A 15144-nucleotide genomic window follows, 5' to 3' on the forward strand; every position below is an offset into this window, starting at 1 on the left:
CTCTTACGGATTTATGGACAGGCCTGCGGGATTCGTGGTGTCAATTCCCTCCAGCACTATTTCAGACATTAGTCGAGTCCTTGCCTCGTCGTTTTGCGGCACTACACGATACTCGATACTAGGCAGCTGTACCAATTCTTTCAGCTCTTCAGTGTATATCTCGATTACGATATTTTCCGTTCTCTGGATGCCACCTTATTCTTTATTGTACTAAACATGTCAGCTTCTCACAGTCCACATTCCATGTGTGAGAACGTCGCTCGAGTTGAACGATGGAAACAAACGATTTGAATTTCACCGATTGTCGTAGAAGTCTGTACGTTTGGACAATGAGATCGGCTACATTGTGTCCGTGCACGTATCGGCGTACTGATTTGAAATGATCGGCAGTCTTCGGCTGATGTCGGTCGTCGGCGGAATCCACCGATATCGGTGCTACTGTGACTGCAGCCTAACAGAAGGTTAATGAACAGTTTGACTCCCTCCACATCCTTACGGGTTCTCCATGGTGGGACCTATGGGGGCCAAGTGCAAATGAAGGAATTGGACACCGGTGAGCATCAGCGTCAGATTGGGTTGCCGAAACGATTCCGAGCCGACGCGGGCGCCCGTGCGTTATGCAGTGGCGCAGCGTAACGCGGTTGGCCCCCCGCCAGCTGCGGTTTTGGAAACGTCTCAGAGCGATGGCTGCCCTAGGCAGTGCCGACGCACTAGCCGAGCTGACTAGCGCGCGGGCAGTCGAACGCTCTGCAGCCGCAAGGTCGCGGCGCTCTATCCACGTCAACAAACCACACACAGCAGCCGGGGCGTCACTTTACCCAAGGTGAACCGCTGTAGTAACTGTGTTAACTGATCCTTGTATGCTCCCATACTAACTGTCTTTGTGCTCTCCTGTATCTGCTTATTTCCTTTAACCCTCAGCCAGTGTCGTGAATGTTTTATGAAATAATCTGTGTCGTGGGGTAGTTACAGACCCCAGCCTCCTACTGAACATTTTGTAGAGAGGCATTTGGGTAGAAATATAACATAAGCACGGGCTATTCCCATTGTTCTCATTTATTGCAATGAAAGCAGCTTTACAGTGTTAAAACATAACAATGGACTGTTTAATATTTCGTTAGGGCATCAGTTTCAAATTGCAATTTATCTTTAACCCTTTCAGACCCTCTGACTACAATTGTGTACATTAACTTTTACTGTGTCTTAGCTGCAACAGAAGGATTTTTTTACCCAAAGGAATCCTGAAGTAAACAATTTTGAATCTTTAACCTTTTCATCGTGCGCAAGTACTGCCAACTGTTGGGCACCACTATGAAAATATCAGCAAGTCAATGTTCGGTGCGTGAAAGACTCGCTGTATTCCATTGTGTAATTGAATATTATTGTTTTTTTTTCATTTTCATTATTGAATAATCAATTTTAGTATCTATTACAATAGTGAATATTACGTAATTAGTTATTTTAGTATATAAAATGAAGGCTAGCGTACAAAGTTTGTTTTGAAAACGGTTTTTTTGTATAAATCTTGCATCTAAAATCATTAAAAAATCACCTAAGAGCAGCACCGCAAAAATAATTTTCTTTCCGCCAGACATCATTCCGAGAGGGTTAAATCATATCTTTGGTAATTTAGAGCTGTGCAGCTATGTGTATTAGTGTCCAAAATATAAAACAAAGATCAATCACGTAATCTTCAATGTAAGGTAATTTCACAAACACTGAAGCTGAGAAAATTTTCATTTAGGCAGATTGAGCACCTCTGCTGACTACTTACATGTATCGGTTGCGTCCATAGAAAGTGTTCCGTTTTGTTCCTTCATCAAATCGTTCACACTCATCATCACTATTGGCTATATCTGGTTCACATTCAATATCGTGCTGCTTACACGAGCACTTTCATTGGCTGTTTCAGCATCACTGTCTTCAACATCTACCTCATGTACCCATTGAGTGACAATAGCCTCAAAACCTGCACATGTAATACGCACTCTATCCTTGGTAGCCACACCAACCGATCTTTCCATAAGTAATACAAAATATAAAGTGTTTAAAATTACAGAGTTCGTATCGTAAACTGTGTGGTGTGGTCGCGTCATATCCCAGCAACTTATTCTACTTACCGAGTCAAATTAACCGCAGCTCGCAACAATGACTGTTCACCATAAACGCTCGTAACGAACTAAACGAAAGCTGGAGAAAAGCAGAAATGCACAGTATAGAAAATTCCGGGGTCATGCGCATCGGGATGTTTGAGGGGTGTAGCATCGATCGCCGCAACACCGATTGAGAGTTAAATTAATACTTCTAACCTTTTGCATATTTATTTTAATTTCTGTAATTAATCATTCATTCATCCTAAAACACAAACCCCTCAAACTTAAGTCACAGAATCCACACGATAGCAACATTCGCTTTTCCACAACTTGCTCTTAAAAATGATGTCAAATACTTTCGTGATTTCGCCGACCGAAAATACTTTCCGTCCTGTTCCAGGTCACCCGTAAGACTCACAATTATGGCAGTCAATGAGACTTCAGGTACCAAAACTCACTGTACGTCGCACTATGGCTGAATACATTTTTGTAGGTCATTTGTATATTAATAATTTATTCAGCATCGGAAAAAGTTAAAATTATTTAACATAAAACCAGTTCAGGTAAACAAATTTCCAGATTAATATGCCATGTCCATACACATGTTCATGGAAAGTTCTGTTTCTTCTTCGTTGTTTTGTAGCTCATGAATACAAGAATTACATTAATATCTCACAGGATGCTGTGTCTGAGCACGAACACATTGTTTTAAACTGTAATACAGTATATTGTAACTCAAGAACTTATATTTGGTTGGTACATAAGTTCATTGAGTTTCTACGTACGTTTCATAAACAGTCTGCGGACGCTGAGGAAACTCTTCGATTGCGTGACTGTATGAATCACATGGTTTTGAGGCGAAGAACTCGTCGAGTCATGTTCATAGAGCATTTTCATCTGGAAAGAAAGTTCCTTGAAGGTCGTTCAATAGAGAGAGGAAACGTCAAAAATGAAGGTGAAAAAGGTGGGTGCGGATTGACTCCCCAACCCAACTCCTGTCACGCAAGCAGAGTGCGGGCGGGCGTTATCGACGAGTAGCATCTCTTCACGCGGTCACGTTGTTCTTGGGTTGTTTCTGCAAGACGCCTCAGTTCTTCACAAATGTCAGCAAGTGGTGGGTTAGGGCTCAGGGGAGGAATTCGTAGCACATCACACCGTCGCTATTCCACCAGATGCACGACATTATCTTTTGTGTTTGTGCAAGGTATTAACCATTCCTTTTTTTCGCATAAAGATACAATTTCAGGTAACTAGATGGGATACAGGATAGGAATGGTCTGTGTTTTTCACGAGCCAATTGATGACGAGCAAGCAGAGATGCACATGTGGCCACTTGCTGTTTTTTGTGATGTCAGCTTAGAGCGTGTGGTACACATACATCCGTTCTTTGAACCTTCCCCATTGCATGCTGGTCGTAGGTTGTGTTCCAAAAATGAACAGCATAGAGACAGACGTGACGATACTTTCTGTAGGACCTGACCATCATTTTGCAGGACAATGCTCAAGCACGTACAGTGCAAGCTGTTACTGATTTGTTTGACTGATGGGGCTGCTAAGTGCTATACCACCTACTGCACTCCCCTTACTTAAGCCCTCATAACGATTTCTAAACTGAAGGAAACGCTTCACGGCACTCGCTTCAAATGGTTCAAATGGCTCTGAACACTATGGGACTGAACATCTATGGTCATCAGTCCCCTAGAACGTAGAACTACTTAAACCTAACTAATCTAAGGACAACACACAACACCCAGCCATCACGAGGCAGAGAAAATCCCTGACCCCGCCGGGAATCGAACCCGGGCGTGGGAAGCGAGAACGCTACCGCACGACCACGAGATGCGGGCTGGAACTCGCTTGAGAGCTGCTACAAATTCGTCGGGCAACAGACCGCGCAGCTCGAACTGTCAAAACAACTGGCACTGCTAAGATATGCTACGACTTCCACATCGCTGGCTACGGGTTATACACAATGTTGGTGACTACTTTTAAGGTCAGTAAATCTTTGAAACACGTATCTAATTTGCAAAAGCTGAAAATAAATAGTTGCCAGTATTAAAGTTCCAACCCTCGCACTTTCAGTATGACGGAACCGCCCCCCCCCCCCCCCCCCCCCCGCCCACCCACATTTTACCAGACGTGTGAGGGAACATCACCGCACTTCCTCTGATCGCTGGGTTGGTCGTGATAGTATAATTAACTGACCACTAAGTTCGCCAGACCTTACACATTAATTTTGTTCATGGTGGTTGGAAGAAGTCTGAGTTGCAGAAAGGAAAGGTGAACAAGCGAAATGATCTGCATGGTCGCATCATGGACTCTTGCTGTCACTGGGGAAGGCGGAGAGGCGCTCACACAAGCGATAAAACGTGTTCCCCAAGAGTGCACAAATGCACTGAAGCACTGAAGCTCACGTTCGGAAATTCGAGCATTTACTGTGAATTGCGAAACAATTGTGATGTGAGGTGTACGATAATGCTTGCAAAGGTAACTTTATTTAAAAAAAAACACATATTTTTCAATTTCAGATGCTTTGTAAATGGCTTGTTGTAATGTTTACTAACTGTTGTACATGTGTACACTTATGTAAATCTGACAATATACTGAATAACACAAAAAAATAACAGTGCACATTAAATGTGCTCTATCTCGGGAAATCGTTCGCTAAAGCGCAGATACCCACATTAAGATTTTTTACTTCAAATAATCGCTGCTTTCATATTCTTGATTATTGACCACTCCTCCTGAGACACCCTGTATAATACACGATTTCGTAACTCACCACACCACACTACTTATATTTAAGTGATACGCTGTGTCTTTCGCTGATATAAACTATCTCATTCAGACATCCTTTCACAGTGGTGCAACTATAAAGAGGTTTATTTGCGCAGTTTCCAAAGTCAGTGCAATCAATTTCAGAAGATCATCCTACGTATTTCATTTTGTTGTCATGTCCATAAGTTGAAGGAGCTTCGAATGAGTGAAAGAAAAGCTGGATCTTAATGTTGAACGGACGAGGAGTTCATTCGGTTTGGAAGGCAAGTTCAGGTCTGGGAAACAAGGGAGGAGAATCGGTTATGTCCTAGTCAAAGGAAACAAATCGGCATTGCCTTAGGCGAGCTGGGGAAATCCGGAAAACCTAAATCTGTATCGGCAGGTCCTCCTGATGCGAGTATCTTACCACTGCAGCGCCACATCGTTCCGTTTGAGCTAAGAGGTCCACGAAACAAAATGAGCACAATAGTCGTGCGCGTAGTAGAGGGATTGGGCAATAATATCGAAAAACCACAAGAAACCCATGCTTGAACATAAACTCAGATGCTAGGCAGGTCTGTATGTTGCACTTTTGTATTTTCCAACGAGCGTGACCTTTGCAATGTCCTCAATACGTTGCAAATTTAGTGGTGGTCAGAACAGAGCTCTGTGTAGTTGTCAGAGCGTTATGTCGGAGATAAGTGAATTCGATGGAGGACATTCTTTGTGCTCGTATAGTGGGTGTTCCGTAACCACAGTAGCCAAAGTGTTTTAGTGTTCCAAGATGCACTCCCTCACACAGGGAAAGCGGAAAAATATCACCCGCTAAGTCACAATGCGCACGAAAGTGAGTGTCGAGTGATCGTGAAGGACGATCACTGAAGAGGGTTGTAATGAAAAATAAGAGAATGATAGCTGCAAAAGGCACTGATATAACTGAATTTTGCTCTCGCGAACCCAGTCAGTACCAAAACACCAAGGGAGCTCTTTAAACAGGGGCCTGTAGGGCGAGTTGGAATTTCAGAACCTCTCAACAGTGATGCAAACGCCCACAACAGAACAACGTGGTCCCTGAGACAAATTCAGGACTAGAAGCAAGTCATTTAGTCGAATGATCCTGTTTCACACCATTCCCAATTCCCTATGTCTGGCCGGGATTACGTACCAAGAGTTAAACACGGCGTGGGTTCGGTGATGATTTAGGCAGCCATATCGTGGTATTCCACGTGCCAAATGGTTATTATGCAAAGTCGCATTACTGCCAAGGATTATGTGAGAATTTTGCCTGTGAGGTCCATCCCATGGTACACTGTTCTCCATCGCTGATGCGCCCCGTCCCTATTGAGGCAGCTCGTGTCGTCATGGACTGGTTTTGTGAGCACGGGGATAGTTGTCGCATCCCTCCTCGCCAACGCAGTCACCAGATCTCAATATGACTGAACCTTTGTGGTCCACTTTGGAGAGAAGGATGCGTGATTGCTAACCACTTCCATCATCGTTCATCTTCCCACTATTTTGCACGAAGAGTAGTATAAGATTCCCGTGAAAACTGTCAGGACGTGTACTGATCCATTCCGAGACGACTGGAAGTTACACTCAATGTCAATGGTGTCCCTACACCGTATTAGAAAAGTAATGTGTTGTGATTTTTGTATCCATGTTTTTGTTCACCCCTTGTCTGTTACAGTAGGTAGCCTGAGATATCGGACATGACAGATTGTTACGAATACAAGTTATACCGGGAAACCGACTTGGACTGCAGATGGCACTTTCATTGTGCAATATTATTCCCCTGGCGGCAACAGTATGACAGTCAGCGTGAGGTGTGTCCTCGCTTCAGAATGCAAGATGAATAGCGGCTCGCTATATTGTAAATAAGGGCATTAAGCATTAAGCTTCACTCTGCTGGATAAGAGCCCATCGTGTGACATCAGTAGTAGTACATATTGGGCGTTGTCATACAGCTTTAATTATCGCCTCGACAAAAAATCTACCTCCGACCAAGAAATTGGATATTCACTCTTCAGTCGAACATTTTTCTCAACGATGGGCAACTTAGCGATGACATTTATTGCAAAAGTCTACATTTTTGCTGTTCAAGAAAAGTTCCGCCTTGAAAATCACCTCATCGTCGTTCTGTAGATACGTGTAAAGCAATGGCTTCTTCATCCGAGGATAGAGGATGCTTTTAATAGTTTCACAAAGAAAATCTCTCTTGAAATCTGGCATAAAATCCAAAGATTCTAGTCGTATGTAAAGTACGCCAGCGGAAAGACACAACCAATACCCTAACTGCGCGATGAGAGAGATGATATTACTGGCGACAGTGAAACTAAAGCTGATTACTAAACACGTATTTCCGAAATGCCTTCACAAAAGAAGACGACAAATATTCCTGAATTCGAATCAAGAACAACTGCCAACATCAGTAACTTAGAAGTAGATATCCTTGGTGTAGCAAAGTACCTTAAATCACTTAATAAGGGCAAGGCCTTCAGCTCTGATTTTATACCAGTGAGGTTTTCCTCAGAGTATGCTGATACAATAGCTCCTTATTTGGAAAACATACACAACCGCTCGCTCGTTGAAATATCTGTACCTAAAGACTGGAAAGTTGCAAAAGTCACACCAATACCCAAGAAAGAAAATAGGAGTAATTCACTGAATTAAAGTCCCATATCGCTAACGTCGATCTGCAGTAGGATTTTGGAACACATACTGTGTTCGAACATAATTATTTATCTCGAACAAAGAGATTTATTTACAAACACAACTACGTCTTTATTATCGTGCTGTTGACAGGGGATGTCAAGTTGATCTGGCACTGTACATCACAAGCGACTTCTAATGAAATTGCGTGCCTGTGGATTATCGTCTCAGTTGTGTGACTGAACTCGTAATTTCTATAACAAAGGTCACAGTTTGTAATAACTAACGGGAAGTCATAGAGTAAAACAGAATATCTGGCATTCCCCAAGGAAGTGCTACACGCCCTCTGCTGTTCCTGATCTACATAAGCGATTTGGGAGACAATTTGAGTAGCACTCTTAGATTCGCTGCAGATGATGGTGTCACTTACCGTCAAGTAAAGTCATCAGATGATCGACACGAACTGCAAATTGATCCGACAAAATATCTGTATGGTCTAAAAAGTGACATTTGACTCTAAAACAAATGAGTACCTAAAGGAATTCGCTAAATTTATGTTACGCGATAAATCACATAAATCTAAAAGCCGTAAATTCAACTAAATACTTAATAGATGCAATTAGGGATAACTTAAATTGGAACGATCACAGACGTTCAAATGTGTGTGAATTCCTACGGGACCAAACTGCCGAGGTCATCGGTCGCTAGACTTATACACTGCTTAAACTAACTTAACGCTAAGGACAACACTCACGCCCTTGTCCGAGGGAGGACTCGAACCTCCGGCGGGAGAGGCCGCACTATTAGTAACATGGCGCCTCTAACCGCTCGGCCACTCCGCGCGGCGAACGATCACATAAATAGTGTTGTGGGTAAAGCAAACCGCAGACCACGATTTATTGGCAGCACACTGAGAAAATGCGACAAGTCTACTGAAGAAACAGCCTGCATTACGCTTGGCCGTTCTCTTCTGAAGCATTGCTGTGCGGTGTGGCTGCGCATCGGGTCGATCGACGGAGGATATCGAAAAGTACAAACAAAGGCACCTCGTTTTGTGCTATCGCGAAACAGGGGAGAGAGCGCCACGGATATGATACGTGACTTGGGGTGGAAGTCATTAAAACAACGGCGTTTTTCGCTGCGACAGGGCCTTCTCATGAAATATCAGTCGACAATTTTCTTCTCAGAATGTGAAAATAATTTGTTGTCGCCCACCTATATAGGGAGAAATGATCATGATAATAAAATTAGAGAAATCAGAACTCGCACAGAAAGATTTAAGTGGACGTTTTCCCCGCACGCTGTTCGAGAGTGGAACGATAGAGAAATAGCTTGAAGGTGGTTCGATGAACCTGTGCGATGCACTTAACTGAGAATTGCAGAGTAGTCATGTAGATGTAGAACAAGTAAGTACTTTGATAACCCAAAGTAGTAGCTTGTGTTTCTGTGTCCTGTGATGATGAAGTGGGGTACCCCTGGGACGCAGAAACACCCCCTTTGACAGCTTCCCGCACCATTTCCTCTTGAATCCTGACGTAAACTGTTGAAGAGGTTACAGTAGTTAGCTCCCATGACGTTTTATCCCTTACGAGCATAATCTGTTACCACCAGAACATGACAGAATAAAAATAAAAACACTCAATATCTCATTGCTGATGATCGCTGAGCCTTCGCCTTTTTCTGCGCTAGTGAATCCACATGTTTCCATGTTTCCGCTACTTGCTTTGCTCCTTCGTATCGGATCACAGCGATACGCCAAACTTTCGTCCGTGGTGACTAGGCGCACAAAAATGTCATCTGTATTGGCATAACACATCTGCAACATTTGCGCTACTACCTAGGCACGGCGAGCTTTTTCAATCAGTGTGAGCAATAGGGGAACACAGCGTGCGGCGACTTCTATCGTGCTCGAAATATCGTGATAGATATTGAAAACTGAACCATGATTGACTTAGTTTTTCCACTATCGTCTCGATTGAGTGACGCCGGTCTTCACGCACCAGGGCTTCCATTTCTACTGCGATTCCCAGTCCTTTACAGAGAGACTGACTGGCATTTCATTCTTCGTCATTCAGGCTTGTACGAATACACTGGAAGCGCGTGCTCCACCCAACCACTGTCATGTGATGCCGTACATTGTTGCACACTACCACTGTTCCCCTTGAAATGCGAGAAACGAATTACCGCACGGCACTCCTTTTTATCAATGGGCTGTGCATTTTGTTGCGAATAAGAATAATTCGCGGGAGATAGGTCGGGGGAGAGAGCCTCTGCATATAGGTTCTCTAGGTCGTGCCAATGTAGGTTGCGCGACACCAACTACTTACGTAACTCAAGCAATTTTGTGGCGAAAATTGTAAAATATCGTAAGTAGTCGTGATGAAACTGCATTTTCTTCTATATCAAATAGAACCGCATTTCCCTCGATTGCTCGTCAAAACTATCTAGTATTTCACCGTGTAATAGACCATAAAAAATCGAGGACTTTTTCGATTATTTCTTCGGCAACCACATCTGCCGGTCTTCCCAGGCGATCCTCACCGAAAACGGTTACTCGTCTACGTTGAAACAACATGTAACTTGTCACTGGTGCCGAAGGATCACCATAAACAGCGTTTAATTTTGTTTTTGTCTCATCACATGTTTCCCAGATCAAAAGCAAGCACTGAACGATACTAAACTTTTTCCAAATCGGCGAAAATCACATAGTGCAACTTACTGAATTGACTACCAAATCCAGATTAATCTATTAATGAGTGTCGTATAACAGATGGTAGTACATTATGGTAACACCAACTAGCGTTAGAAATGACATTTGTCTTCAAACAAGTATCTATTGAACTGTCCTCGTAGCCATGGAAAACAAAAGCAGTGGTACAAGTTCTCCTATCTTGATTCTATCGTCCACCCCAACAAGATCATCGGAACCTGTAAATCTGTACATCATTATTCACTCAGTATTGGAAGAGCTGTGACGTGTTCCAAGGGATCACCAAACAGACAGACGGCGAGATTAATTCGAAAAGGTAAACGGCGACATCAAAGAGGAGTACGCTACCCCAGTGTTCTTGGGTCGCAGTGGAAAAGACGTCACATTTACCAAGCCATGCAGTGCATTTGTACGAAGAGAATACACGAGAGCTGATGAAAAAGGACTCATGTTTATTACTCCATTCCATTGTTTAGACTATCTTTTTCAAAGTTCTCTCTCGTAATTGACTGCGCTTTTGATAGCGTCTCTGCCAGTCCTCTAACACGTGCAAGCCATTCTTTGTCAGATCCTTGAGAATCGCCTCACTTTTCTTGAGCACTGCTTCAGAGTTCTCAGATCGAAAGCCCCGAAGCTTTGCCTTTAGTGATGGGAATAAAAGGTCACAGGATGTAAGATCGGGGCTAAAAGGTGGATGCGGTACATAGGTAATGTTGAATTGAGCCAGAAACCGCATGATTTGATTTGCGACGAGAGGGCGCGCATTTCCAAGATGAAGTCGCCACCCAGTCCGAGATAGTTCTGATCGTTTCCTTACAATGTGCTTCCTCGGTTTACCCAATACTGACGTGTAGCATGCTGCTGTAACAGTAGTATGACGGGGAACTGCATGATGGTAAATCATTCCATGACGGTCAAGAAATGTGATCATCACTTCCCCTGCAGATGGAACAACTTCCGCCTTTTTTTTTGGTGTTGAGGACCTGGCAATTTCCACACTGTGCTGGATCGTTTTACTTCAGGATCATAATAATGCAGCCATGACTCATCACAGATAATTCCAGAAACGCATCGCCTCCATCAACAAAGAGACGCAGTATTTCATGGCTTTGCTTCATTCGCATGGCCTTTTGTTTTCGGAAGTCAACCGAGTACAAACACCGATCAGAAGGAGATGATCATGAAATAATCGTAAAGACACTGCCACATGAAGTTCTCAGTACTTCACCGAGGTTACGTAATGCTATCCGCTGATTCTCACGGACAATTCAGCAACTATGTTGATGTTGACTGCAATCACAGCAGAAGCAGAAACACTAGAGCCCACATTAACACAGGCAAGTCGACCTCCTCTGACGTCTCTGAACCACCCAAACACAGTTGCACGGAGTAGTGCATTATCACCGTATGCTTGCTGCAGGTTTTCTTAAGTCTCGGTAGCTGTATAGTTTAAATGAACCGCTCATCTCGCGTCACCTCCATTGTTTGGTATGCTAAATACAAAGTGTCTTTACAAACTGCAGCATTACTACCAACCTACCGATACGAGAGTGAACCTGCTCTCTTCAAATATTTAGGGCACATGTAGAAAACCATTACAGAAACTACAGGAAAAATCAATTTCAGCCTTTCTTGATCAGCCCTCGTATCTAATGAGTGGCCAAGTATACAGAACAACTCTTGAAACTGACAGTGTACAATCCGCCATGCAGTCTCTACTTCGAGCAAGCGACAGGCTGGTTGCAGGTCTTCGTACATCTTGGAACCGACCAGTAGTAGGTGGTCGACCTTATTCATACTGCCACAGAAAATTTCTATCCTCCTGGAAATTTCATCATGGTAGAGAATGAAATGAAACTACGCGTGACATTAAAAAACCCTCACCCTTCTAGCGCTGTCTTAGCTCGGAATCTGATCTGCAAACGAAACGTACTGGAATCCACACGAGTCGGTTATACTACCCTGCTTCTCAGCGCCTCGAAAATAGTGTGCTATACTGAGGACCTCTCTGTCCAGATGTTGCAGACTGACGTAACCTCGTACTGGGGAGTAATATATGTCAAGTGTTTTCATTTGGCTACGCGAGAGTGCATGATGCTGCCATGGCGGAGTCTTTTGTCATGCTTCCTTAGGAAATATTGTCGCCCCCTGACGGAACAGCCATCATTGTCCGTCATCCTACGTGTCAAGCTCCAATGGACTAGGGTTGAACTGGGGCCGTTCTAGACACCTGCCGCGGCGCGATGTTGTTCGTCTACTGAAAAATTTTCCCTCAACTTTCGGTTATCTTCTGTAGCCCACACCTGCCTTGTTAGAGAACGAATAATGTTTCTCGACTGGAGAAGCCGTAGCGGAACACCTGCACTAATTACGCCTAAAGGGCGCATCAAATGTTTTCTTAGTTTGTTTCACTAGCTATTAAATGAGAGGAAGCCTTTTTGTCAAAATTCCGATATAATGTCACATCTTGGATGGAGATTTAGTACCAAATCCGATCTAATTTGAAGTGGCAATTTCGACATTTACATGTAATCACGCTCACTTTCAGTAGGCAGTTTATGGTATGCATCTTAACTTTTCAGCGGAAAAATTACAGACAAATCATCTGTGAAATAAAATGCTCGCTCAATATTCCACAAAACGGTCATATTGAACAACCTTTTCTCAGTTACGATCTGTACAGTACAACATGCAAATTTTAATTATTCAAAAGATCGCAGTTCACACAAACTTGACGCCCTCTGACACTTTAAGGCACTCCACGATTTTTTTTTTTTTTTTTTTTTTTTTTTTTTTTTTTTTTTTACAATCGTAATCCTGCAAAATTAAATCGCCTTTTCAGAGCTCAGTGTAAATGCTTCCTTTCATCATGATGGCTGAGTCTTCTAGACTCCACAGAGCGATTCACGAAATGCGCGCTAATGCTCTCACTTTTGACAGGCGGAGATTCATCATTTTCAATCAGCTATCAGTTCTAAGCCTCCCTATCTCGCCTCTTTTACTTTAGAACAATCAGAACATCAATAGCCATCAAAGTAATTTATGCAATAAACAATTCCATAAAACCCCCAAGTATCAGAATAATCCCTTGAATTACTGGGGTATGTTACTCGTTTCCCCAGTAATATAAACTGGCGAATCACTCATTATAGATTCACCTGGTGTACTTGACTCTCGCTATCTAAGATTCAAATTCCCACTCCCAGGCTGTCATATACTCATTTAATAGAAATTCAGGTATTCACATATCATATTACACCGCAGTTACCCCTTCATCCACTCTAATAATTACATGAAATTAGAAATAATTAACAGAAGAGGCCGAAATGCAGAACAGGGCTGCAGTCAGTCCATCCTATATAGTAACGGGGAAATATAAATATTAGATTTAGAAAAATGAGAACTCTCACAAACTTCCGCTAGTATCCACACCGGCAACAATTTGTCGAGTAATACGTTCACGAGACAGAGCAATATAGAAGTGTTAGTCAGGGGATTGGCAGCCAGCTCATAACTACTCTCAAATCGCTAAAACACCTCTGGAAATCCAATATGTCCCATAAACTTGACCATCCACACCCACCGAGCTAGGTGGCGCAGTGGTTAGCACACTGGACTCGCATTCGGGAGGACGACGGTTCAATCCCGTCTCCGGCCATCCTGATATAGGTTTTCCGTGATTTCCCTAAATCGCTTCAGGAAAATGCCGGGATGGTTCCTTTGAAAGGGCACGGCCGATTTCCTTCCCCATCCTTCCCTTACCCGAGCTTGCGCTCCGTCTCTAATGACCTCGCTGTCGACGGGACGTTAAACACTAATCTCTTCCTCCTCCATCCACATCCTACCGTTTCTTCTCGTCAAACTTGAACCGTTGCTCTAACCTTAGCACAAAACCGGTACCAGTCTGCTGCTCACTGTATCACACCACCCACTATTTCTTCCATCTTCACACTACTGGCTACCAGCAGCTTCTCTTTCAATTGCAGTACACAGCCATCAAATCGTAAAGTTTGCCATACTCATGAACATACTTCAACTGTTTATTTTAACCCGCTATTAATAGTATTGTAACTTTTAAAAAACATGTCTTCTGAAGAGCGCCATAGTAGTAGACTCCATCACAGTGACTGATATTTCGCTCACCTCTCTGTATACCAGTGCAGTCTCTGCAACCACCGAGTCGTAACGAGCAAGGTCGATTGCGTACAAGCATCAGTGCCCCAGGACCCCCTTAGGATGAGACCTTAGCTCCGAAAGAGAGAAACGATAGAAAGTACACGGAAAAATTAGCAAAATCGAGAACTCAGGTGAAGTATTTGCATATATTAAAATAATTAATATAATCAAAGCTGGTTTTGGAAATAACTCTGATATAATGATTTGCGAATCCTTTAGTCAACTTTTCAACTTTAGCTAGCAGAGAAGCTGTGTTCAGTGCTGCTTTGTACTATTAATTGAAAGAAGACGTAACACGCGGAGTTTAAAGATCACAGACATGCTATCTGTAATTGAATTTGAAGTGTTTTAAATCAATTGATATACTCAGTGAAGATACTATTTACACACAGTTTTTCGACAGCTATCGCAACAGCTATTCCTGTCAGTCACAGCTCCGGGAATCTTCTAACGTTAGAGTGAGCGATTAATACTTGTGCCAGATCAGGTGGTATACAATGGTATAAAAGTTCACGAGAAGTGATACTCATTGGTACAAATTACTTATAATTGAAATGAAACACAACATTAAACAGTTACGACTAGTGTCGGACCTGTAGCGCCCAGCATCACTTGGTTGTCAAAGTTGGCAGCGAGAGTAATCAACACACAGTATTTGTTGATCGAATTCAAGCGACTTCCACTGGTTGAGTACTAAGGAGATGAGAAACTAAGAAAATGTAGGCTCACTGTACTGGGATTGAGGATACGAGGCGTGCT

At 43.0% G+C, this 15144-nt stretch overlaps 1 protein-coding gene and 1 non-coding gene across 2 annotated transcripts in view; both read left to right on the top strand.

Moving 5' to 3' along the window:
- The first annotated feature begins 388 nt into the window (after positions 1-388).
- LOC126355853 (uncharacterized) overlaps positions 389-15144 on the top strand; it is a 36152-nt gene continuing 21396 nt past the window's right edge. The window contains exon 1 of the mRNA XM_050006343.1: positions 389-823. The gene's annotated coding sequence lies outside the window, so the exon portion shown is untranslated. The remainder of the gene's footprint in view (positions 824-15144) is intronic.
- Positions 13795-13867, top strand: Trnaa-cgc (transfer RNA alanine (anticodon CGC)). Its single transcript has one exon. It is a non-coding gene; the product is annotated as a tRNA-Ala (tRNA).

This window comes from Schistocerca gregaria, chromosome 1 (assembly GCF_023897955.1).
Source record: "Schistocerca gregaria isolate iqSchGreg1 chromosome 1, iqSchGreg1.2, whole genome shotgun sequence".
Lineage (NCBI taxonomy): Eukaryota > Metazoa > Arthropoda > Insecta > Orthoptera > Acrididae > Schistocerca > Schistocerca gregaria.